Below are 27,566 nucleotides of genomic sequence, written 5' to 3' on the forward strand. Positions count from 1 at the left end.
ATTCCTACTACTGAGCCAGGCAGTAGGAGAGCAGCAGAGCTGTGTACAGACACTGTAGGAAAGTGCCACTGTTGGCATTGTTACCCCCCCCACACACATTTTGCCTGATATTGATGCCAACTTTGATTGGAAGTGTGGTGGGATCCAGCTAACCAGGCCCCATCATCAGTGTTCTTTCCCAAAATATGTACCTTTGTTTCCACAATTGGCACACCCATGGCACACAGTTAAGTCCCTCGTATAAGGTACCCAAGGACCCTCTGGCAACAGAAAGTCCTCAAGGGCTGCAGCATTTACTATGCCACCCTGGGGGACCCCTCACCAAGCACATGCACATTGCCTTTGCAGCTTGTGTGTGCTGGTGGGGGAAAAAAGGCACAGGGTGCCATGCCCACTAACCTCTGCCTGTGGCATTAGTAAGTCACCCCTCTAGCAGGCCTTACAGCCCTAAGGCAGGGTGCACTATACCACAGGTGAGGGCATAGCTGCATGAGCAACGTGCCCCTACAGTATCTTAAGTCCATTCTTAGACATTGTAAGTGCAGTGTAGCCATATTGAGTATATATTCTGGGAGTTTGTCATTACGAACTCCACAGCTCCATAATGGCTTCACTGAATACTGGGATGTTTGGTATCAAACTCCTCAGCACAATAAACACACACTGATGCCAGTGTGGGTTTTATGGAAAAATGCACCCAGAGGGCATCTTAAAGATGCCCCCTGTATGTTAGCCAAACTGCTAGTGCAGGACTGACCAGTCTGTGCCAGCCTGCCACTTCCAGACCAGTTTCTGACCACATGGGATGGGAGCCTTTGTGCTTTCTGTGGCCAGAAACAAATCCTGTCCTGGGTAGAGGTGCTTCACACACCCCCACTTGCAGGAACTGTAGCAGCTGGCAGTGAGCTTCCAAGGCTCAAGCCTTGGATTACAATGCCCCAGGGCACTCTAGCTAGTGGAGTTGCCCACCCCCTGGACAAAGCCCCACTTTTGGCAGTAAGTCCGGCGGGAAAATTAATGAAACAGGGAGGGGTGATCACCCCAGCTAGGAACACCCCTAAGGTGTCCAGAGCTGAGGTGACCCCCCCCCCCCTCCCTGCAGAATCCTCCATCTTGGTTTGGAGGACCGGGACCAATAGGGTTAGGATTGTGTCCCCTCCCCAAAGGAGTGGACACAAGAAGGGTCCAGCCACCCTCAGGGACAGTAGCCATTGGCTACTGCCCTCTGACCTCTATAACACCACTAAAATCTAGGATTTAAGGGCTCCCCTGAACCCAAGTCATCTGATTCCTGGCAACCTGACATGCAAGAAGGACTGCTAAACTGGAACTCCATCAGAGAAGAAGGAAGACGAAAACTGACTTGGTCCCAGCCCTACTGGCCTGTCTCTTGCTTCAGAGCACCTGCACAAGAAAAGCGATGCATCCTGCAGTACCAGCAACCTCTGCCAAGCTGGACTGCCCTGTACCCAAAAGGACCAAGAACTCCTGAGGACAGCAGCCCTGTCCAAAAAGAAACTAAACCAAAGGACTCTAGAACCTCCCTGGATCCGCAAGTCCTGACCACTCTGCACCCGACGCCCATGGCCTTTGTCCAGGTGGCCCACCCGGCTAGAGAGGATCCCCAGGTAATTCCGAGCAAGTGCCTACCCTGAGTTGACCTCTCCTGCCCCTCATGATGACGCCTGTAGTGTGAATCCAGAGGACCCGACGCCTAAAGGTACACTGCACCCACAGCCCCCAGGCCTTGGAGAACCCGACCACCAGTGCAGCAACGTTCAGCAGCAGGCCCTCCTACTTGTCCAGCCTGTAGTTTTTCCAAACCGACCCCCTGGACACAGCCTGCAGCATCTAAGTGACCCTGGGGATCCCCTCATAGGAAAGCATTGGGAGCCTGACGCTCTGTTTGCACCCTGCACCCGGTCACTCCTGTGCCACTGAGGGTGTGTGTTTGGTGCCTACTTGTGGCCCCTCACCCCCTGCCTGGTGCTCCTCAAAACCCCCCAGGTCTGCCATCTCAAGACGCGGGTACTTACCTGTCAGCAGATCTAAAAACCGAGTGCCCCCAGTGTCCATAGGAGCCCAGGTTAAATATGCCTCAATTTTTACCTCTGCACCCGGCCGGCTTTGTGCTGGTGGTGGTGGGTGTTTGGGGCTAACTTGAACCTCAATCTGTGGACTTCCTAACCCCTGGACACTGGAACTGTAAGTCGAGTACTTACCTGTAAATTGTTTTAACTTTTCTTCCTCCCAGGAACTGTTTCTGAAAATTGCAGTCAACATTTAAACCAGATAATTGCCAATATTTCAAAAACTGAATAATTTACCGATTTCAAAGTATTATTGATATATGTGTGAAATACAAATCTATTGAAGTACTTAGATGCAACTTGAATCTTGTGGTTCTAGAAATAAATGAAGAAAATATATTTTTGCTATATAAAAACCACTGGTTTGGAGTTTAGTCATTGAGTGTGTGCTTCTTCTATTGTCTGTGTGTGTGTACAACAAATGCGTTGCACTACTCTCTGACAAGCCTAACTGTTCGACTACACTACCACAAAAGAGAGCATTAGTATTGTCTACCTTAGCCTCCGTTAGGCCTCTGGGGAACCCTTGGACTCTGTGCACACTATATCTCATTTAGATGTAGTATATACAGAGCCAGCTTTCTACAGACACACACTAAGCCATTCATTTTGCAGTAATCTTGGATGCTTAGCATGTGCTTGATAGATTGTGGTGAGAGCAACAGACTGACAAAATTGGTAGTGTTCCCAGGCTCACAGCAATTGCAGTTAGTATGGAGCCCTGATACAAGTTGGACCCATCCTTATGGGATCTTACCTCCTCCTCTCATTGACTGACACCTCAGATTGTCAGTAGTTGTGAGGAGGAAGCAGGATTTGAAGGAACCAGGCACTGTGCACAGCTCTACCTCACCACTCCCAGTTACCAACAGCCTCTATCGCAGCCTCTTTAAGCCTTTCTGGCTTCTCACCTCGCCTACCATTTTTCAGGTCAGCTTTCAGTCCATTTGTTGTCATCACTTGCCTCCTCAGTCTTGAGGAAGTGGAGAGTTGTAGTGGAAAGCTATTTACCTGTTCAGCCATTGATCGAGATGGGGGCGGACTAGCATCACTTGGTAAGGCTGGTGCCAGTACACGTAGTTCCTTCATCCCATCAGCAGGAATTTCCAGTATGAAGCTGCCAAGCTGGGAACACCACTGCTGTGCGAGAGATAAATAGGAGGAAAAGTGTGCCATTATCCTAGATTTGTGATATTGTATGTGTCTGGGTGTGCATGAGTATATATATTTGGCATGGTGGAAGTGGGTCATGGGTCTTTAACCATATCTAATAGGTAAGATATCTATGGGTTTCTATGCAACATCTCGGCTACCCCTGACATAACATACATTCCTTATACATACATTCTGCATGCTATGTGAACATGTCTGCAGGCACTAAACTTGTACTTAGAATCCAACAAGAGTGATGCTCTCTTCCATCCCCACACCCCATCCACCAGTGACCACATAATGTAGTAAAATGCTGGCCAGTAGTGAAAATGGGGACAGGAGAGTTGGACAAGAAAGGAAACGGAGACACTGGAAATGACCACTTTGACTAGTCACTCTCCTGGGCACTGACATCTGAAAGTCAGGAAGGATATCTAAAGGCAACTAGATATCTTTAGTAAGATGTTGTTTAAAGTATGTGTGATAGATATGATACATCTTACAAGTATCCATGTGTAACCATCTCTTTGTGTTTTTGATTTGAAGCGTATATTTTCCTAACTGAAGCATAAAAGTATTAATACCATATGAATACCATATGGATGGAATTTGCCCTTATTCTCTGTTGACAAGGTAACTATCTTCTGTTTTCAAGAATGCATACTCTTTGGGGATGATGAAGTTATTTCCTGACTAGTCTGTGAGTGTAGCTGTAAGGTATTTACAATCCTGAATGTTCTGCGGTTCCTAGTATCTGCAAAATATATTTAATATTCAGTAAATATCTATTATACCTTGCACATGATCACACACATACCATGAGTGTCAAGTTTATTTTTGTAATCATTCACTCATTAGAAGGACATGGAAACGATCTCCTCTAAAGTCTGCACTAATAATATGTTAAAAAAAAGTTCTACATTTGTTTTTCTCCTAACATGACTTGGCTTCTGAATATTTCTATGAAATTCAGCTGTTCTCTAGTAGTCTATTGTAGAAAGAAAGTTCTCCAACCAAAAAAGCACACACCCATTCTTAAGGTCCTGCTTTCAGCAACATCGTAGCTTGGTGCCTAATGTGGCTACCTTGAAACATGAGGGAATTCTACCCAATGATCCAAGATGGCCACAACCATCTCCAAACAATGTGAGAGTTCAATAAGTCCTCAGATTGGTAAAATATTTCAAGACATATTGACAAATCTATTGGTTTGATTCAATGTATTTTTCATCTGAAGGATGAGTCCCAACATTCACATAGAAGAAACTGTTATATGGTACACCACAATAGGTTTGCAATATCTCATTACTGCCCTTTCAGAACTGCTGTATTGTCTCAGGGGAGATCACCCCAGCCCTCCCTCAAAGTGACTGAGCTTACTAGCTTGCCTCATTGGGTCAAATTCGAGGAAGGTATTAACTTGTCGCCGGCGACGAACTGCACACCTAATTCAGATGAGGCCTTGTCACTTCACTTAGTTGATGAGCTTAAAATCCACATCCTGAAGAGATACCCTTCCTTTTACATTTCTTTATTAACATTTTATTCAGTAAACATACACAAAGGAGCATTGGCAGGCCCTGAAACATAAGCAGCATGATGGAATGAATAACAATGATTGCAGCTGTTTCCTCTACGAATTCTGAACAGGATGAAAGATTCAAATTATATTGCTGGGGATAGTTATAACTGGGGCTATACAGGGTCTCAGTACATTTAAGTAAACACCGGATAAGCCAATAAAGGAAAACATAGCAATATAATGAAACATAACAACACAATAACACCTGTAACAAACGGCTATCTGGTTAGGTCAGCAAAACGAAGATGTCATACCCTTGCATAAATCTGGAGGGGGAGTGGATGGGGGTGTTTCTGAATGCAAGATACAAGCTCCAGTTATGGAGAAGGCATGGAATCATATATGTCAGAGATGGGGACACATATCTAACCGGCATTTGGAGTTCTGCCAAGGGCATATGTCAAGAGCGGTCGAGACATGTATGGCTCTGTCATCTTGTGGCATCATTCATCTGCAGATGGATGTAGCTTATTAAGCAATTGAAGGACGTACCTTTCCAAAAGAGATATCCTTTAGGCACATTCATGTGCCTACAAAGAACCTTGAAGGTACAAGAGCAGCAGCCTTCGATTTTGCAAGATGATTATACAGCAAGTTAAGTGCAATTAAGTTTGCAAAACGAAAATCAGTCTTCTATCGCCCTGTTAGTAGTTGAAGAATGAATGAAATTATATTTAGCTACAGTCCTATAGAAAGGAAATGACTCATCTCTACTACAGAGGTACTTGAGACCTTTAGTTTTTGGTCTTTTTCTTGAAATCGTGATGATTGGAGGTGTTGCCTATAAGCAGAAGGAAGGCGTTCAAAAGTGTGAAGGATAGGAAAGGAAAATATCTACCTCTTTTGTCTGGAAATCATTTTCTTAGGGATCACCAACTGAAATAGAGCATGTGACATTGGAGGCGAGAAAGAAGATAGCACAAACATTTATTTCTGCTAGAGAGAAGGGCCATATCATGCTCTGTTCTGTGAGTGGGTCAAAAGACTTTAAAAATTATACATTTCGTTTTTGGGAGAAAAGGCAGGGCTTTTAGATGTGCTCTAACTCAACATATCCTGGGCAGCGCTCTGGACTAGCTGTAGGTGCTGTATTGGTCTAGGAATGCCTAAGTATAAGGAATTGGTGTAGTAGTGTAGTTCGGTCTGGAGAAAATTAGAGGTTGGATCACAATTCTATATTATCAGATGGCTAGAAGAGGAAAGATTTTACACAAGCCGGGTGTCAAAATCCGTTGGCCCCCACTGGGTGAATATTTTGCCAACGGTGATAACGTCTGTTTTCTCTTCATTAAGTTTTAAGCAATTTCCATTCATCACACAGCTAATGTGGTGACAAAAGATGGATTTTGTAGAGTTCTGATCCTCAAAGATGACATGATTATATGTGTATCATCTGCATAAGAAATAATGCTGAGGCTAAAGATCTGACTAAGAAGGGGGAGAGGTGGAGAGTGTGAGAATATACACATTGAAGAGTGTAGCGCTGAGTTACGAGTCTTGGGGACACTGCACTCAAGAAAGAAAGGAGCTGAGTCATAGGGAAAACATGTAACAATGTGTGTTCTTACTTTTATGAAAGTGTATAACCATCCAGCAGAGTCTGTCTGTCTATTCCAAGATTAAACAGCCTGGCGATGAGAACCAAGTAAGCTAACAGAGTTCACGGCTGCCGAGCAATTTAAAAGGCCTGGACAGCAGGTTCCTCTTGTCCAAGATCTTCCTGAGATAATGTGTGATTTTTAACAGGGTTGCCTCTATAATGTGAAATGGCCTACAGCCCAGTTGCTTGATCAAGAAGATTGTTTTCTTCCAGGTAGGTAGAAGGTTGCATGTTGACTACTCTTTCTAGAACTTTCATAGTCAAAAGAATGAATTAAATAGGGTGATAGTTACAGAGACTAGAAGGATCAACTGAATGTTTCTTTAGAAGAGGTGTGACCATAGCCTCTTTCCATTTAGCAGGGACGGTTGCCGATTCCAACAAAACATTGCATATGTTGGTTAAAACTGACGGAATTTCACTAACCACAATCTGCGAAATATGGGGTTTAGGGCAAAGGGGCCAATGGGGCATTGCCAAGAAATCCCTATATTTGTTTTTCCAACATCCCTCTAAAAAAGCTGGCTAATTTGTTACATAGCACCTTGATGGGCAAGGTGGTGCTTTTGCTCACCTCAGAGCTGCTAAAATGTGTGTAATTATTAATGGCATCCTTATCAAGGGCTTTGGCCACCTCTGGAAAAGCTTTTACGCTCAAGATTTTTGCACACTCTTTCTTTTCTTGCATTCCGCTGTATACCAGAGGGCAGAGGAAGTCTGTCTTTTAGGTCCGAGTGATCGTGTAGAGGCAGCGAGCTTTAGAGCTGAATAAAGCCTGCTGTCAAACTTAAATGTCCTTCTTTCAATGTGTAAGTAGTTTTTTCCAAGGGAATTAAATACGGACTGTTTTAAAAGTATTTTTATTTTATTTTTATTTTTGCTTCAGTTTTTACCTTGGGTGAGCTAGAAGAGGTGGATTGTGGTTCTAATTCTTGTGAGGCAGTGAGGTGATAACAGAGAAAGGGGCTGCAACATGACTGGACCAAGTTGGTCTCAGAGGTTTATCTACCTTTACAGAGCCATGAATAGAAAACAAAAGAGGGTCTAGAGTGTGTCCTGCTACCTAGGTGGGGTCTTTTACCAGCTCTCGGAAGCCCAAAGAGGAAAGAGAGTCAGTGAGATTGGAAACATGTGAGCCAGAAAGGTCATCAATGTAAAAACGTAGGCCACCTAAAATTATAAAATTAGCTGATTTAAGGATAAATGGATAAAGGAAGGAGCAAATAGTATTGCTAAAACCCAACCGAGGGGCTGGAGAGTGATATATAAAAGTCCCGGTAAGAGAGAAGGTGGAGTGAATTGTACTCATGAAGATCGAGCGTCTTACAATAATTACTCTACTCCAGCTTCTTGGTGCATGTACCAAGGGACCCCCGGTCGCAGGGGCCTGTTTTAATGCGATGTGCCAGGGCCTGTCGTGCAATGAAGACACGGACACTATGTGGTGTGAGTGCTTTTCGTGACTGACTCCCAACCATATCCCGCACACCTCTATTCCCCAATCCCAGAGTACATAGGGCACAACCAATAATCCTACGCACACAGGGTCTCCTCTGTTCACTCCCCTTCAGAAAGAGATGAAATGTATACTACATCCCTCCCCAACTTTATCAGTGAACACCCAATATGCAACATGGTTCACTCTGGCACGGATACAGCCTTAGGTGAGAAAATCTGCCAGCCTCAATTAGGGGTTTGGGTTGCTCCTCTGGTGATACCTCGGATGCCCCCCACTCCGGCTCTTGGGCACTCTGGATCTCTGGTAAGGCATCACTGTCCTGGCTCCTCTTGTTCTCTCGCGTCTGGGGGGCAGGGGCTACTCCTCGATCAGTCTGGTGGCTGCTGGGAAATTCGGGATTGTCCAAATCAGTCCTTTCACCAAACCCATCATCTCATCCTCCTTCAGAGTCTCGGTCACCACAGGAAGATGTTGGAGTTTTTTTTTAAAAACAATATGTTCCTGGTGACAGTCTCCCCTTCTTGGCTTGCTGTGACCATCGTGCCCAATCATCTGACAACCATCCATGGTTGTTGCTCATAAGGCAAACAGAACTTGTTCCCTGGATAGCAGTCTTTGACCAGTACTATATCTCCTACTTTGATGAGACTCGACTGGCCTGCTGATTTGTCTCTCTCATTTGGTGTAGAACCTCAGAGTCATTGATGGGAGCTGGCACCCATGAGGAGTGGTGGGGGATTGTGTCCGTGACTATCCGGCCCATGTAACATGGCTGGGGGCACGGCCCGTGTTTGAGTGGGGAGTTTGGTGATATTCGCAGAGGAAGCTATAAATAGCTTGCTCTACTGACTGGTTGTCAGCATGAGCAATGCAAATCACCTTGTTGACTGTCCTCATGAATCTCTCTTCCTCCCCATTGACATGAGGCCAGCACGGGTTATTTTTTGATATTGAATGCCCCATGATTGTAGGTATTCTGCAAAGTCTTGTCCACGAAATGGGGGACCATTGTCTGTTTTGACCCTCCCCATGATGCAATGCTTGACAATGATTTTTTCTATTTTGTTGATGACCTCCAGGGCCGATTGGGCATTTGTGATTTCTGCTTCTGAGTATTTTGTATAATTGTCAATGAAGACTAGGCCATTTGGGAGATGTCCAAAGTCGAGGCTTACTGCCTCCAATGGCCGCTGGGGTCCTACTTTGGTGATGACTGGTGGAGGGCGTTCAGGGGGCCTGTGGCTTGACACCACTGGCATGATCGGACAGCTTGCTCCACTAGGTCATCCATGTCGGGGAATCAAACTTCGGCACACAACTGTTTTTTGTCTTGGTAATGCCTTGGTGCCCTTAGTGGGCCAGCTGAACAATCTGTTGTGCCAGGCTCTCAGGGATAACTAGGCGAGGGCCCCTCAGAAGACATCTACCGGCATCTCTGGACAGTTCATGTTGGACATGGAGCAGCACTTCTAAGGTCTTTTTGGCTTTAGGAGTCTGGCGCGGCAGCTGCAATTTGAGGACTCGCCACTGGTTCAACTGCAGTGTATCCATCACAAGCTGAAGATACTCATCCTCTTTGGTGGCTGCCTGCAGCACAGCTAGGGATATTGGAAGTGGTTTCGATCTATCAGCGATAATGTTCACATATGCCTCAGTGGCTTTAGCATTGGCCTCTTCACTGTCGGTGGCTGCTCTCAGGTATCTCGAGCTGTAATCAGCTGGGTTGGTAGAGCCTGGCCGGTACTCTACCTGACAGTCCTACTCCTATAGCTGGAGCATCCATTTCTCGAGGGGGGGCTTGAACGCCGACCCTCAGAATAGTGGGATTGGTGGTTTATGATTGGTTGTCACAACAGATGGGTGTCCATAGACCTACAGGTGAAAGTGCTTACAGGCTCAGTGGATGGCTTCCCTTTCAATCTGCGAGTACCTCTGCTCCGTGTCGGTGAGAGAACGACTGGCATATGCAACCGGGATCCATTTGATTGCCGCTGGGTGAGGATGGCACACAGGCCTTTTAGACTGGCATCCACAGCAAGCTAGAGTGGTATCCGAGGACAGGGTGCTCTTGGTTTTACCGAACGCTTGCTCTTCGGTCGGGCCCCAGGTCCACGGGGTATTAGCTTTTGTAAGCTCTCGCAGGGGTTGAGTGAGGCCAGTCAAATTCAGAATGAACCGTCCACAAAAGTTGACCATCCCCTGTAAACTGTGGACTTCAGAGATGTTGGTGGGAGTCAGGGCTTCTTGGACATCATTGACTTTGGCAAGATCTGGGTCAATGTGTCTTCTAAGAAGGTGTATCCGAAGAAGCTAAGTTTCTGCTTGAGGAACTCAGACTTGTTTTGATGTAGGGTCAGGCCTGCCTCGTGGATCCTCTAGTACTCCTCGCAACCGCTCATGGTGTTCTGTAAGGGTCTTGGCGTGCATGAGGATGTCGTCGCTGACATTCGAAACACCAGGAAGGCCAGACAGCACCTGAAAGATCCTGGCCGCATTTGAGATGCCAAAGTTTAGTTGACGGTACCTCCTCAATCCCTTATGTGTCGAGAAGGTTGTAATGTACTGGGGCTCTCGATACAAGGGTAGCTGATGATATCCTGACCTCAGGTCGACTTTTGGAAACCAAGTGACCCCTGTGAGCTCGCTGAGGATGTAGTCTACGGTTAGAGTTAGATGTCCCTCCCTCTTGATGGCACCGTTCGGGAGTCTCATGTCCACACATATGTGGACTGCTCCTGGCTGCTTCGGTTTTGTGGTGACGACAATCAGTGATACCCATGTGGTGGGGGCAGATACCTTCTCAATTATGCCATTGTCTTCTAGTTTGGCTTGTTCCACCTGTACCTTGGGCCGAAGGTGAAATGCTATGCACCGGTGTCTGAGGGCAACGGGCTGCAGTGTCTTGTTGATGTGAAGTTTGACTTCACAATTCCTGAGGCAGCCTATTCCGGTGAATACTTCCTGTACTCCTGTAGAAGGCCGGTGAGCTCTTCCTCTTGTACCCCTAGGGCAAAAGATGAGTCCTATCTTCTCTGCGGTCTGTCACTGATCAGTGTGCTTGCCCCTCCTTTGGCCACATAGACCACCATGTCCGTGTTGGAGTCCTTGTAGGCTATAGATGACTGGAAACAGCCCTGTAGCGGTATTGGAGCAGCCTTATCATATGCAAATACCCGGATCTTTGCCTTGTTGAGTGGTGGCGGCTCTTTCATGGACTCGTAAGTGCTTTCAGACATCAGCTCAATCAAGGCACTTGTGTCGACGGTTGCATTGATAGTCTGGGTGTCTATGCAGATTTGGTATTTTGGGAGAGGGCAGCATTTAAGGGTTGTGGGTCCCACAACAGAGACTGTGTGAAATGTGAAGCTCTCTGTGTCATCATCCATGTCTTCAGGTCCCTCCTCGCTTGCTGCAACAGTGTGGGCCACTTCGCGGTTGGTTTTGAATTTTGCTGATCGGCATACTTTTGCCAAGAGGTTATACTTGCCACAAGTTGCGCACCACCGGCCTTTTGCTGGGCAGTCACTTAGACAGTGCGTAGGTCCTCCACAATATCCACATTCTCTACCTTTATCGGACTGCACTTTAGGGGTCATGGTGTTTGGGCGCACTCAGGCTGTATTGACCTGCTCAGTTTTGATCAGTCTGTGCAGTGCTGCATCCTTGTGGGATGGCCTGATTTTAGAGAGTTCCTTTGACTGCCCTAAGGTGAGGATATTCTGCAAGGACTTGCCTGGTCTGGGAAGGATGGTCTCTATTAATTTGGTAGACAAACAACCTTGTACTATTTGGCTGCTTATTTCTTCTTGCTCCTCTGTGAAGCCACAGGTGCGGGCCAGTTCTATGAGTCAGCAATGGAAGTTGTCAAGGATTTCCCCTGGTTCTTGGTGGGCCTGTTGGAAGACGAACCTCTCGTAATCTCTGTTGGTGATTGGTTCAAAGTGGCTGTTCAGGGCGCGGAGGAGGGTGTTGTATGATTTTGGTGTTTCTTCTGTCAGTGTCTTGTAGACTTTGTGGATGTCCTTCCGTCCTAAGTGGAGCAGCAGGGCTCTACGCCGTTCTATGGAATGTCTGCTCCATCAACAAAGAATTGTAGACACTCCACCCAGTCTTTCCAATTTGGCACCAGTGCAGAGGGTGCTCCATCGATAGCGAAATGTTTAAATGCCGGTATGGTGGCCATGTTGGTGTGCTCTGTGGGTGGTGCTACATCCCGTGATTCATTCTGGGCAAATCTCCTCGCATACAAAAACAAAAATGAATGTGACCAGGGCACAAGTCGGGAGTAGACGGCATCTGCCCACTATTTTCACAGGGTGGACCCCATCCACCCTGGCAAGAAATTGGACCCACTAAAATATTGATGAACTTGTGTTGCTGGCCACTTTCAGCAGCGCCTGCTTGTTGTCTACTTTGGTTCGTAGCAGCAATGTGCAGACCTGGAGGGGGCTTACTTATTTTAAATTCCTGTTGGCCCAGGACACAGGCTGAGTTAAGGGGGGATCAGGCCTCCGTTTGAGTATCCTTGCTGGTAGCTAGTGGGAGCTTCACACCTAGGTACAATGGAGGAAACAAAGACACAGCTTATCCCTTCACAGGTACTTAAGATAGTATACGTTTAACTTTGCTCAGTTCTTGTATATAAGAGATATACATGCACTGAGGAACGTCAGATGTATTGGTCTGTCTCAGTATTTACACAAACAATTTAAATACTACTATTTTGTTTTATTTCTTTTATGGCGCTGCTCATCACAGTGCAGGGTGTCAGAGCGCTTTACATCACACAATATACATTGACAATAAATGATGTGTGAGTAAATCAGTGAACAGGATTTGTTACCTAGGACAGTAAGGGTGATAGGGTGTAGGAGTCATATGCCCTTCATAGCTCACTGTGCTATAGCAGAAGGATTACAATTTATGAAGTGCAAGTAACAAAAGGATCTTTGTGTTAAAAGCAGTAACCCACTTACCTAGCTCAAAAAATAAAAATCTGCCATCTGCATGTTAAATGGTGTGCTTTACAGGAGAAACATTAATTCTCTATACTACTTTGATTCAGAATTGGGGCTAGACAAAACAAAGATCTCTCCAGCAAATGTGTTAACTTCTCGAGTTATCTTACCATTATTATTTCCTGAGATTTACAGGTTACACAAAGTTTATGCAGCAGATGCCTTAACCCCATAAGATATTTTAAAATGCAGTCTTTGCAACCAATTAAGTAGAACTGATTAAAAGCCAAATTTCTCCTTGCTGCCAGGTTCTTTGTGGCAATTTAAAAAAAATTAATGTATAAGTTGAGCCCCAGTTTGTCTGGATTGCATTATTTTTTGGGCACAACCCCAATGCAAAATCTCACTTTTTAAATCTTCTAATGTGCTTAAATGTATTTGTGATAGAACTGCTAAACAGATGTCGGAGGTGTTATGATCTGATGTCACTTCTATTAGGTCATGGGTTGTGATGTCAGGTGCAATGTCAACGTGCCGTGATGTCGTGCCTGTAGGAGGCTGGCTCTCTACATAGTGTATATAATGACATGCACTGTGCAGAGAGTCCAAACACCCCCTCTTTGGTATTCAGAGGTAAAAAGCGGACCCCTTAAATGCTCTGTTTTTGTCGTAGTATGGGCAAGCAGGTAGGATAATCCAGGAGATGTGGCAAGTACTTTTTGTACTTAAAGTATCAATAAATTTAGACGCACACTCTGAAGAATAACTTGAGACCAATTTACAAAAATAATTCAGAGTTTTATAAAAGTTGTAAGACCAAGATCGTCAATATACAGTAAATACTTCTTTTGGTATGAATTTTTAAAGTTTAGAAAATGTTCAGTTTTAGTTAGTAATTACGCACTATAGGAATCAATGAGAAAATCTTTAATAATGCATGTAAAATCAGGCAATGCTCTCACAAATGTCACCTTCTATTTTTAGGTCGAGGTTGTCGGAGTGCCCAATGGGCCAGGCATAGAACATCGGGCGGTTCCCAGTTGAAGCGGGAGCAGCAGCTGAAGGTCTTGGAGCTGGCACCCAAAGGAGAAGGTAACCACTTGCAAACACACTACACAGTTGTACTTTAAGGTAAGTCCAGTGGACCCCCTTGGAGGGTAGTTCCAAGGGATTGAGGACCCCTAGAATACAGCTGGTTGATGGATGCAAGGTCCAGGAGGCCGGTTATAGTGCAGATAGGTCAGCCCGTAGTCGTGCGTCTTAGGGTCCTTGGAGTCAGAAGAAGGTGACTTTGAGGGTGGATTGCAGGTCAGCAGGGATGGTTCTTGGGTACCCTGAAGTCCCTCAACTGGTACTTGCTTCTGGGCTTTTGGGAGCCTGTAGTGGACTTTGCTTCTGGGTGTCCGATGTTGGGGGTCTGGTACCCCCGGCTAGTAGTATGCCACAGCCCTGGAAAGTTGCAGTGCCACCAAACGTGCCATGTTGCAAGTCTTGTGCTTGAGGGCTGTTGTACGGAATTTGGCTGAGCAGCTGCGTCCGAGTCCTTGGTCAGCAGCTGGTCACTTTACCCGACTTCATGGGTTCCTTGCCTGCAGGGTGCATGGAGTGATGCCTTCACTCAAAGGGACTTTCCTGGCACTTTTTAGAAGGCTGGAGGTGCTCTGGGGTTTTGTAGAGTCCTTCAGATTTTCCAGGCGACACCTCAGTAAGGATTGTCGAGTCCTTGGAGCGGCAGGCAGGGGTTGGTGCCTTTTTCCTTGTGCTGCAAGGACTTAAGTTCTTGTGCCTTGGATCTTCTTTTGTCCTGGTCTTCTTGTGTCCATCAAATTCAATCTCTTGGTCTAGGGATGCCCTCTAAATACTGCATTTGTGGGGCGTTAGTGGGAGTATCTGATAGTGGCCAATGGGCCACCTACCTTAGGATGGCTACACTCACTAAGTGACCCCTTCCTGTAGGAAGGGGTCACATCCCTAAACCTGATTGACTATTTTTCTACCATCCAAGATGGGGAAAAAATGAAATGGAGTGGTCATCTCGCCTGCCACACCTTAGGGGCAGTGCAGACTGGGGATGGCCACTCCTCCTATCCTTGCTAGGTTTCCTGACGGTTTTCCCGCCTAAAGTGGGGGCAAAACCATTGGGTGCCCACCTGCTGCTAGCAGCAGAGACGGAGATCAGATTTCAAAGGCGGTAAAGCCTTTGAAGCTGACCACTTGTGCGGGGTGCCTGCCTGTGGTAGGAGGTGTAACACTTCCATCCAGGAAAGGCTTTGTGTTCTGGTTCCTGAGAGCACCTGGCTCTCACCCCCGGAGTCCAGAATCGTGTATGATGGTGGCAGGCTAGTTAGGACCAGTCAGCAACCATGCCAGGGTTGTTAAGTTTTCCAGGGGGCACCTCTAAGATGCGTTCTGGGTACATTTCATAAGAACTCCAACACTGGCATCAGTGTGGGTTTATTATTCTGAGCGGTTTGATACCAAGCAACCCAGAGTTCAGAGAGGCCATCATGTAGCTGGGGAACTCATGGGTTTGTGGGACCAGTGTCCAGCACAAGCATTTTCTATGGCTCCCCTGTACACTTACTGTGTAAATTCAACTTGCCATGCACATGCAATGGCAGTCTTCATGAGGCTGGTGTGGGACCTCTTCAGGGTGGCACAATTGGTGCTGCAACTCTGAGGGGCCCTCTTCAGTACCAATGCCCTCTGTACCAGAGGTACCATTTACTAGGGACTTACAAAGGTGGCTGAAGTGCCAAACATAGTACAGTTTTGGTGAAAGAGATCTGGCCCTAGAAACCTGTTTAGCAGGGGCCCAGGGCATTTACAGTTTGAAACCACATCAATTTCCAGGCAAAAAGTGGGGGGCTACCATGTCAAAAAGAGGCCCTTTCTTACAGCACCATTATGTCAGTTGCATACTGCCTATCTTGCCAAATTTTGGTAAGGAAGACAATGTTGACATTATGTTCAGATATCAGATCTTTTGTGGCACAACAGTTGTTAAAGAAGAACACACATTAGTTATAATCCCTGATAAGAAGTTAGAATTCAATACTGGGCCTTAGGGTGAGCATTCAAAGGAGCAAGGATTTGTGCAGAGAAGAGTTCCTTGAGTTTTAAGGATGCCTCCAATAAAATGTGTAAAATGTAATATGTAGAAAAAGAGCTCAATAAGATTTCATGATTATTTCATAAGAGCTCCTTAACCCTAGGTGGAATGATATCATCGGAGGGTGGCTGGGCGTGGACAGGGTGAAAACTGGCTTGTCTTTGGTGTGATGCTGGTGCATGGTCTAGATGTATCTGCTTTATGGTTGCACGTTAAGTAGGAAGTGGCCAGAGGAGAAAACAATAGCGTCTACACTTAGTTGAGAAACACGTCCCCAAACGATGTGCTGCTTGGGGGTGTAAAAATGGTTTTAATCAGTGACATTCTGAAAATGTAAAATAAGCCTATTTTTGAGCGAAGACAATTCCATAAAACCAGTAAAAAAGTAGGTTGTGTAAAAACAAATAAATACAAATGGCATGCAGCAGAATAGAAAGCCCCTCCAACCCATTAACAGTCACTTCAGACATAAACAGTAGCATGGTAAAATGTATCAAGTTATAAACAGCATTATATTGGCAAACGGAAGTGTGGTGGTGCTGTAAATGGGATTAAAGAGTCGCCACCCGGCTGCTATACCAAAATGGCGAAGGGACGTAGGAAACAATTAGAAGAAAAGAAATGCCATTTACACCCAGTTAAGGACCTCATACTTGCCTGAACGAGGTGCTGCTCGGGGTTTAAAGCTGTTTAATCATTGACACAAAAAATTTCAAGGAACCCATTTTTGAGAGAAAACAGTTTGATACATACAATTTAAAAAAATGGCACACACGTCAAATATCAGGTTAAAAAAATGGCACAGAATAGGAACTCTCACCAAAGCTCACTATCACTTGAAACTGAAAACAGTAGCAAGAAGACCATTATTGCTGGTATAATTACAGGATTTATGTGTTAAGGATTTAGGCTTGTTAAGTGAAATTTGTGAAATTACACCATCACACCTCTTCGGGCAGTTACTCCATGTTTTCAGTAAAATTATAGCGCATGAACACAGGAACAACGAAAATGACTGGAACGAAAGCGACTGTCATTTACGATAATAGTGTTTTGGTGCTAAAACTTTTTTGTGCAAAATGCTTCATTGCATCTTGAGGACATATTTCATGCTAAAATCTAGTGCTAAATGCCATATTTGCATTTTGAGTAATTATGCATAATTCTACGTAATTTACCTGAAAATTCACTAGAATACCCAAAAGCTAATTATGCAAAGTTGGGGCACTATTAAGTAGAGAAACATTTTTAGTGCCTAACTGATTATATCTTGTTGTCTTAGTTATCATCTAAACAGCCTTAAAGAATAACAGTAATTGCTTGTTTTGAGATGACTGCCTTTCAAAACTGAGCCGTTTCTGTAAACAGGATTTAAACTGAAACAGAGACTGGGCAGGGATAAAGAGTGCGGACCTTCATAGTGTGGAACAACACATATACTTGGTTAATGCTCCAACTAAGAGCTAACACAAAAAATGGAAGGGAAGCCTACGGGAGATAACAAATAGAATTCTAGCAAATTAGAGTGAAAAGGAAAACCGCCAATAGTATGCTGTGGGCGGGTTATAAGCCCACTGTTTAGAAAACAACACATTTCGCAGACAGTGGAGGTGCTATCGGTAGGTGAGACCTAATAAACCAGCAGACCTAAAAAATGCAGCCAGCTTCTTTCAAAAGATAGGGACAGGTATATAGTGACACAAAAACTGCATTAGGAGCACGCATATTGTTGATTTGCTAATAGAGCATCTTCAAAGAGTGTGTGTCGTGTCAGCCAAACTCTTGGTATACATCCTTGGCACTGCTCTGTTGAAAACTTTGCAACCCTGCAAAATGTTCTAAAGCAGTGGTTCCCAACCTGTGGTCCGGGGACCCCTGGGGGTCCGCAAAGCCTTTTCAGGGGGTCTGCGAGAGCTTAGAAAATTAAAAAATATTAACAAATATTGACAAATTAGGTCCCCAGCTTCCAGTAATCACTCAGGCGGGGGTCCCCGGATTCCAATGATGATTCAGTGGGGGTCCCTGGGTTCCATTAATGTTAAAGTGGGGGTCCACAGAAATCAAAAGGTTGGGAACCACTGTTTTAAAGCTTTTAGCTCTGCTGCTTTTCACCTCAACATTTCGACTTTAGCAATCCTGTATGTTACACATTTGTTTAAATCTAACAAATTTCTGCACAAGATATACTTTGCAGTAACTTCATAAAAATGCCGTAATTTGCTTGTTTTCCCCAGCACAAATTGTGTATGGGATAAATACCGGGACCGCAATGTAAGTAGATGCCAGGTGTACTCCATTCTGATTTACGCACCCCGAATACTTCTAATTACACAAGCGCTCCACCTTTCTGAGGTGTGCAGACTTGAATATACATTTATTTGTCTGCATGACTCTGTGGCAAACGGATTAAAACATAACTAATATTTTAAACCGTCACCATTATCCTACTGCACAAAGAGTACACTTGTAAAGAAAAATTCTACAAAAACGTAATGTTATGCACAAAAAAGATCTGCATATACATTTAGCAGCTTGGTTGGGTTCGATTCGTTTGAAAATTGTTTCTCTATAGTGGAATAATCACAACGTGGAAAAAATGTAAACTGGATAAAAGTTCACTCCACCCAAAATATATGTGGGTATTTCCAGGGCTAACTGAATGCAACCACAGTGATGGAAAAGGACCGTAAGCCCATGGGGCCCGTCCCATGTCACAACTTGTCTGGCGTCACTTTTTATAAATTACCAATCCCATATATGTACTGAAGCTGATGTGTTTTCTTACTGTGATAAATCCACATTGTCAGTGTAGTTTAATAGATTATGGAATGATTTTGGACAGGAGGACACATTTCGCTTTAAAAAGAAGTGTGCAACACCCTCCCCCCTTCTGGTTGTTTGTAGTGTTCCCATGCTCCAGCTATCGGATCTTTACCCAAAAGTCTTTAATTATGAGAGCAGGCATAATATCAGTAATGTCAGGTAACAACTGTAATGCAAAATCCCACTACTTACGCACGATTATGCTGGAATAACCAAATTTCACCCTGGGCCTACTAAAAACTACAGCGGAGAGCTTCCAGCTAGGAAAAGATTTTCCACTTGGTATCATAATCTTAGTTTTTATAAAATCAAAGAGTCGAATGAGCCATGCTTCCTGCAGCTTGGCAAGAATGATTGTCAAAGCGGAAATATGCAAGACTTATTTGCATGGTAAGAGCTGTAACTTTATATAGAAGGTGAATAAGTGACTGTGTTAGTTACAATAAATTTGGTAATGTTTTTAATTAATTGCCTTTTATGTAGGGTTGAAAACATAAGAGGAGCTTATGAAAATGCTACTGGGAGAGAGGCATAATGGGGCTAAATCTGTCAGATTTGTCGGTAGAAGTTGCCGTAGTTTAACGTAGTCCTTAAATGTGATTATACGGTATAAACATAGGTTTGAGGATATTCATTCCCAAAGGCACTTGAACAGTATTGGAAAGTGAGGTTTTCACACTTTGAATGTTTTAGAGAGTTTGTAACAAACGGCCAAATACATTTCTATTACTCCTGGATGAAACTGCTGATTTTAATGTGATTAAAAAAAGCTGTTTTTTATTCTCTATTGTCTTATTCTCTTTTGCTATTTTTAGGCATTGTAACCTTTTGTAAAGGAATAACAATGGTTCTTGATAAGGCAGCTATCTCGGGTGAACTCCTCTTGGCCCCGCAAAGGGAGGACAGGAGTTAGTGTAGCTTACATTTTGTTGAAGAATAAAGGAAATATAAGCAGCACTTAATGGCATCTTTGTATTCTGGGTGATGTTCCAACATGTCCAAGCTGGCGATGAGAGAAACTACTTCAAAAAAAATAATAAAATGGAAAAGTTATATGTAAAAATTGTGAAAGAATTTTGTTGGATGTAGCTAGTTCCAAAATATGGGAAAAAAAATAAATCATGTAGGAAATCTGCATTTTGTGCGTGGTCTCCCCAAATGATTTGCTTCTTGCTGGAGCCTATATTTTGGCTAGTTATAGAACTCTGGGCACTTTACACCTGCCAACAAGTAGAAAAATGCCTGTCTCCCTCTTTAAACATGGTTGAATTGTGATACTTTTAATGGATATATATAATTTACCTACATTTCTCTAGTATTTGGTACGAGGTGCACCCAGGGCCTAGAAATTACATGCCAGTGAAAACATGACTTCAACCCTACCCTGAGTAGCCTGACTGTAGCAGTGCAAAACCTGCAATTCGACATGTCAAAATAAAATTTTGTGACTGGTTAAAAACCTCCCTTTAAAATAATATGTCACCCCCCCCATGTATGCCTTGTAGCTCAACCATTTCACTGCTAGACCTTTTTTTGGCTTGTTGGGATAGTTCGTGGTTAGGCCTCCATAATTTCTTTTGCCACATAGACTATCCACGACAAATTTGCATCCTTTTTTCCAAAGTCCTGGTGATTCTACAGGTACCCAGAGTTTGTGAATTACCCTGGAGGGGACTAAGAAATTAGCCAAACTATACAGCTAAATTTTGTTTTTTGGGACAGGGAGATGGGGGTGTGGAGATAATGGTAAAAGCGAGCTGCAGAATGGCATCAACAGAAGGTGTGCGGTACTAAAATTACCATCTTCCTAGTTTTCGGGAACAGACAGACTTGAATAAAAAAATAAATCTCCACAGTTCTTCCATTTTCATGGAAGATAGCCCATTTTTCCTATTGTTTGTGCTTTCAACTTCCTTCAGGTTTGTGGTAGAAACTGGTGTGAATCCCATAGTTGATCCCAGAAAGCCATACATTTCTGAATACGAGACAGAATTCTGAATTCAGCAAGGGGTCATTTTTGTAGATCCTTTAAGGTTTTCCCAAAAATATCAAAGGCCTGATTTAGAACTCGGCAGACAGAATACTCTGTCACCCTTCGGGTAGAATGGGATTTAGATTTCGGCGGATGGGATATCCGTCACTGTTGTGACGGAGTAACCTGTCCGCCAAGTTATAAATCAGACCCTAAGTGTTAAAAAATGTTGAAAATTTGTAGGAAAAAAATAATTTATTTGTGACAATGTTTTCATTTGTAACTTCTCGTCACGCTGACCGATCTATAAAAGCAATATACCATCACATTCTGGTTGTGGTGATATATAGAGTTTGTGGGTTTTCCAAGAACTCGAGGTACCCAGACCCAGTAACTGAGCTGCACCTTGCAATGATTTTTCATTGTATACTGCATACATAGCAATTCATATGGTAAAATATGAAAAGTGAAAAATAAGTATCAAGGAAACCTATGTATATCCGAAATGGGCACAAGAAATGGAGTTTAGAAGCAGTGGTTATTCACACATCTCTGAATTTGAATACTAGGATGTGAATTAGAGGGCTTTCTCAAAATGTCTTCTTTCTTACACAGTGTCTTTCATTTGGATGGCACAAATGCAGAGAAATATAACTGGTAATAACACCTGTTCTACTATTCTGTATTCCCCTAAGTCTCCTGATAAAATTGGGCCCTAAATGGGCCTTATGCCTGTGACAGGAAAGAGCGCTAAACACAATGTAAACACATCACATGTTTCCTGTGAAAAACAATATGTTTTTTGCAGTGTGGGTAGCTGTGAAATTTGGGCCCAAGCTCAGCCAGGACCTAGGAAAAAATACCAAACCAGCACATTTGTGAAAACTAAACACTGGGTGGAGGGGGAGTTCAGGAAGGTGTGTCTTGCTTGAATTCCCCAATGTTTTCGTACCCAGAATTCCCTGCACATCTGAAATTTAGCTACAAAGTCACATTTTCCTCAAAGTTCTGTGTGGAAAAGTTGTGGGATCACCGACTGGCAAATATTTCCTCCCACCTAGTATTCCCCCAGGTCTCCCGATAAAAATGGTAATTCAGTTGTGTGGGTGGGTCAAGTGCCCGCGACAGAGAATGGCTCAAAACATATTTTGGAAATACGTTTTGTTTTTAAAGATATGTTTATTGGCTTTTTAAAAAAATGAAACCGTCAGATTAGTTCTTCACATTGGTATACCCATGCATTGGGGAGCACTTTCAGCAGTTCGCTTTGACAGCTTTTAACACACATAATATATTGCTCCTATCAAATGTATATTTACCTCATCGGCAGTCTGTAGCTATTATATTCAACAGTTGCATTCAAGATCTCCATGAGGGGTCAGATTTGTCACGCATCCTGTCCCCTGGTGCGGAGCCACCATCTATCCTGAGCATAACCTGCCATATCTCAACGTGTATTGGATTATTGTCCATATTACTAAACTACATCTTTATAAACTAAGTAATCATATCCCAGTAACCTGTGATCTCAGGGGTCTCTACGCTCATACAGTGACAATAACTCATCCTCAGTCATCGCTGAGCTGGTAGGTGCAGGCTCCAAGATGGGGGCGGGTAGGTACCGCCCGGGAGGTAACCACCAGCTGCAGGGGCATAGCCCTACTCGGCACCCTACAGAAACAGCAGGCGGGACATCTCATGGCTCCATCCCAAGCTCCACGCCCCACTGCACCATTAACTCTGTGTGTCTACAGGGGTTATTCCACAGCATTAAGCTTCAACATTCATTACTTCAGTTCTGGCCTCTATATGAGCATCGTCAGTGAGATCAATAGATTCCCATTCATCTGCTACTTTAGGCCAGAGGTGGGCTATGGGGCGACCTCTGAGCCCCTTGAATTTCTCCCTCATTAATGCCCTCTCCTCCACATGGGCCCAGCATGTGACCACCTGTATCCATGTGAGTGGGGGGTCCCTCAGGAGCTTTCCAAGACAGCACTATCCTGCGTCGTGCTAGTGCCAGAGCCCAAGCTATAAATCTGTTCCCTACCTTTTTAGAGGGTATTCTAACCAAAAGGCTCAGCAAGCAGACCTTCATGGTAACGGGTATGGGCCTATCCAGGGTTAGATTAAGGTGCACAATGACTGCAGCCCAATAGGCTGTTAGAGTGGGACATCCCCAACTCATGTGGCCAGTAGCAGCGTCTGGAGCTCGGCATCTAGGACAGGCCTGGGGCTCCCCTCCATATATTGTCTGAAGTCTGTGGGGGTGAGATTTGTTCTATGTATGAAATTGAATTGAAAGAGTTTAAGGCACGTATTATGGGATACACGGATGTATAAGCAATCGCCCAGTCCCACTCAACATCCGTCAGCTCCCTGTCCAGGACTGCATCCCAACGAACCATCAGAAAAGTGTATTGGCCTACTAACCATCCCATTCAGTGCCTTGTATAGCCATGTCACTAAGTGAGAACCTCCACTCATCTTAAGCATTGTCGGAAGCACAGCATGGGTGGGGGGCTCCTCTGTCCCCTCCCCCCACAAGTCCTGCAGAGCACGAATCATTGCTTCCTATCTCAAAAACTGACCCCGTAAGAAGTTGGCCGCTCCAAGAGATCTGCAAAGGATGACAACCTTCCCTGTGTGTAGCAGTCGCCCACTGAGGTCAATCCCGCCGTAGTCCATGGGAGCATTTGTCCCTGCGTAAAGCAGCGAGGGGGTTCAGCAACCGGGAGCCCCACCAAGGAGATCACAGGGGCGAAGGGGATCGGGACTCCCGTTCGCGTAAGCGTTCTACGCCAGGGCACGAGGGGCGCACCCATGAGAACTCCGGCCCGGGGAGTCTTGAGTCGTGGCCATAACAATCTGGCCAGCAACATGCCTGTGCCCTATCTGTCACCGTCCCAGTCCAGTTCCGTCAGGCCATAGTTGTTCAGCCAAAGCGCAAGCCATTGCAGCTCCACTGTTATGTAATAGAGTTCAAAATCCGGGACTCCCAATCCTCCTGCCATCGAGGGGAGGTGAAGAGTAGTGAGAGCAACCCTGTGATGTCCACCGTTCCATATCAATTTCCTGAGAAGTGTATCCAAGGACCTGAACCAAGTCACCGGGATAGTTACTGGTATATTAACAAAAAAATACAGGAGTCTTGGGAGCATAATAATCATAGACAACGGAACTTGTGCCATGAAGAGCAGGTTAAGGGAGAGCCAAAAACCGACACAGGCCCGGAGGGACTGGAGAACCTTACCCAGGTTACCCTCCCTGATAACTTCCTCATCATAGTAAATTGGAATGCCAAGGTATTTAAATGTACGGGGTGCCCACGTAACATCCTCTGGGCAGGTAGAGGGTGGGACGGTGCCCGCAACCACCAGGAACACACGTCTTCCTCCTATTAAGGCGTAGCCCCGAGTAGCACCCAAAGTACTTCAACTCCTGAAGCACTTAGGATAGCGCCCATTCCCCATCTCTCAGATAGATCAACAGGTCATATGCATACAACAATATAGTGTGTTCCGTATCTCCTCTACATATCAACTTACCATGACCCTCCATCCTGAACCACTCTGCTATGGATTCCATCGCTATGGCAAACAATACAGTAGAGAGTGGAAACCCTCACCTGGTACCCCGATGCATGTCATATATGTCAGAAACCTGTCGCCCAGTCTTAATTCTCCCCATTGGAGAGGCGTATAGTAACCGAAACCATTTAATCCATGTCTCTCCTAGCCCCAGTTGGCGCATAGTAACTTCCAATTAATACCATCGCACCATGTCGAAGGCATTCTCAAGGATGACCAACACTACCACTGTGTTGTAATCAGTCGGTGGGAGTGACAGTACAATACCGTGTACAATCTGCAGAGATTATGTGAGGTATTCTAGGTAGGTATGAACCCGCACTGGTCGCTGTTGATCAGGGTCTGCATATGAGGCAAAAGCCTATTGGCCAGGACCTTACTCAGGATTTAAAAATCCATGTTGTGCATAGAAAGAGGTCTAAAGTCTGTAACCTCTGTGTTCTAATCGATAGTTTTAGGGAGCGAGACCACCAGGGCCTCCCTAACCGCCGCAGGCAGAAGGTCCCCTCTCATAGGCTTCTTTGTACATTTCAACCATGCTCAGGGCTAATGTGTCTACCGTCAGTTTATGAAACTCTGGGGGAAGAACATCTGTCCTGGGGGTCTTACCAGTCGCTAAATCTCTAATAGCCAGCTTTATTTCACCTTCTATCACTGCCGCACTTAGTGGGGCACAGGCGTCCTCTGGGAGGACCCCCAGATGCATCCCAGCCAATAACTCACCCAGTATATCCGGCAAGGGCATCCCTGGGGGAGCGTACAGCAGCAGATAATAGTCCTGAAATGCCGCATTAATATGTACAGGCGTATGTATCAAGGAGCCATCTGCCAGTTTAATCCCAGTGATCGGGGTTCCCGTTGAGTGAGGCCAGGCAAACCAGGCCAATAATGGTCCAGCCTTGCCTTCTTCTTCATGCACCCTATTCATATATCCTGCGTGGTCGTGACATCTAAGTCTCTCAAGGGGGCTACAACGTACTCCTTGCGGATATTCAATAAACGCTGTAGGCAATAGGGTCAAGTCCCTGCGCATTGTCTAGAACATGTAGTTGGTCTTTGAGGCAACGGAGGTCCCGCTCCAGGGCTTGTTTGATGCCTACTATCTGACCCATACAGTATCCCATTACCACTACCTTAAGGGCCTCCCATTCCACCCCCTTTGCGAGGCTGACCCCATGTTTAGGAAACCGTACTCCATCACTGTTGAGGACATTGTATCCCTAAAACTAGCACCCTCCAGCGCCACTGGCAGCAAATGCCATGTTGGGATGGGGACCGGGGCTCTGCTGTTTGCAGGTGGATCAGAAGCGGGCTCATGGTCTGCGAACATGCGGCCCAGGTATTCTGAATGTCGTATGTGCCCACAAAGTGACCTTGTGCATACAAATCTGTCTATTCTAGTGTGGACATGGTTTATGTGGGAGTAGTAGGAGTAATCTCTGTCTAATGGGTGGTGCGTACACCACACATCATCCATGGCCCAGTCGGACAGCCATGTGGTTAATCCTGTGGCCACTTTAATTGGAAGAGCTCCTTGCACAGGTGGGAGGGAACAATCTAGATCCGTATCGAGGACACCTTTAAAGTCCCCCCCCATGAGGAACAGACCCCCAGGGAAGGTGGCCATGTGGGTGGTTAGGGTCTGAAGATAGGATACCTGATTCTGATTAGGGGCGTACACCATTCCCAGTACAATAGATTTACCATGCAAGCGACCTTCCACAAAGACATACCTCCCATTGTCGTCTACCACCACTCTTGTTGCTTCCAGCGGGACCCCCACCCTCACCCATATCAATGTACCTCGGGCATATGCAGAGTAAGTAGTCGCAAACAACTGTCTCCTCCAACGTCGACGGTCAGCCTCGGTCTGCGTGAGGTGCGTCTCCTGCAGCACCTCCTTGTTTCAAATATGACAGAATTGTATGCCTCTTAGCCATGAAACCTAGCCCTCGACACATTCCAGGTGATCACACTGAGTGCAGTCCATTTGATAACGTTTCTTGCCCTCCACTGGCAGCCAAGTCCCCCAGCTGATCTACATCTCCCACCAGGCTCTGCAGAAAAGTAGTCACAGTTCCACTATAGATCACATAGGTCATAACAAAGAAACAAAATCCCAATTCCCCACCCAAGGAAAGTCCGGTAATGGCCGGCTACTGAAACAGTGCATAATAGCCATAAAGTGTAGCATAGAGAACCGCCTCAACTGAGATTGAAGATGCAGGAGGGGTGAGGAGGGTGTTCAGGTCGGCAGCTGAGATATCGTTCCACATTTTTACACAGCCCATCAGGACAAAGTACAACGTGTATTCCGCGGCAGCATTCAGTGGATTGGCATAGTCTATCTAAATGATGTCTTCGGAGGCCTGGGACATCACTCGGGGGAAATCTTCTAGTGTGCCAGCTTGGGAGTCAGAGTCTGACGGGTAGGCATCTGCTTCTTGGTCCTGGTCACTCCTTGCCCCCTCTCCGTCTGACACTTCAGCCTCAGTCAGCAAGGGTGCCACTTGTAGTGCCAACAGTTTCCCTTCCTCGGACTGTATTGGCGTGGGCTTAGTGATCCGAAGTCGGCTGGAACGAATCCGTGATCTTTGCCTCCTTTTACAACGTTGGGTATTCGCAACCACCGCCTTCTGGGATCTATCTGTGCCAGATTTGTATTGTTCCAGCCACGCCCATGCTTCATCAGGGTCCGGGCAGAAATGTGTGTTTCCATCCACCACCAGTTTCAGTCTAGAGGGAAAGAGTAGGGCATAAGATATCCCCTCGTCCCTAAGTGCTCTTTTCACTGCTAGAAAGGTGGCACGTTTGGTCTCCACGGCTGCTGTAAAGTCTGGAAACAAACTAGCCTGGCATCCCTCCATTCTAAAGGGTCCAGCCTCATGTGCCCTCCGTAGCAGCATGCCACGATCGTGATAATGAAGGAGTTTAGCCACAACAGGCCTGGGCGGCTTACCAGGTGGAGGTCGACATGCCGGAACTCGATGCGTGCTCTTGAGAGCAAAGAAGGGCGTGAGGCTGTCCTCGTCCATAAGGGCTTGCAGCCACGGCTCCAGAAACTCCACCATATTCTTCCCTTCCACTCCGTCTGGCAATCCACAATACGGATATTGTTGTGGCGACTGCGCCCTTCCATGTCTTCCGCCCTACTCTCTAGGCGGTCCACTCTGTCCACTAAGTGAGACACCTGGAGTTTCAATGCCTGATGGGATGGCTGTAGGTCCA

At 45.5% G+C, this 27,566-nt stretch overlaps 1 protein-coding gene across 5 annotated transcripts in view; it reads left to right on the top strand.

Annotated features, from left to right (window-relative positions):
- Nucleotides 1-27,566, top strand: part of FHIP1A (FHF complex subunit HOOK interacting protein 1A) — a 349,320-nt gene that overhangs the window by 79,469 nt on the left and 242,285 nt on the right. For 2 of the 5 annotated variants that reach the window (XM_069242648.1, XM_069242651.1), the window contains one exon: nt 13,826-13,933. The exons of the other annotated variants lie outside the window; for them this stretch is intronic. The gene's annotated coding sequence lies outside the window, so the exon portion shown is untranslated. The remainder of the gene's footprint in view (nt 1-13,825; nt 13,934-27,566) is intronic. 5 annotated transcript variants of the gene reach the window in all.

Source organism: Pleurodeles waltl, chromosome 1_2 (assembly GCF_031143425.1).
Source record: "Pleurodeles waltl isolate 20211129_DDA chromosome 1_2, aPleWal1.hap1.20221129, whole genome shotgun sequence".
Lineage (NCBI taxonomy): Eukaryota > Metazoa > Chordata > Amphibia > Caudata > Salamandridae > Pleurodeles > Pleurodeles waltl.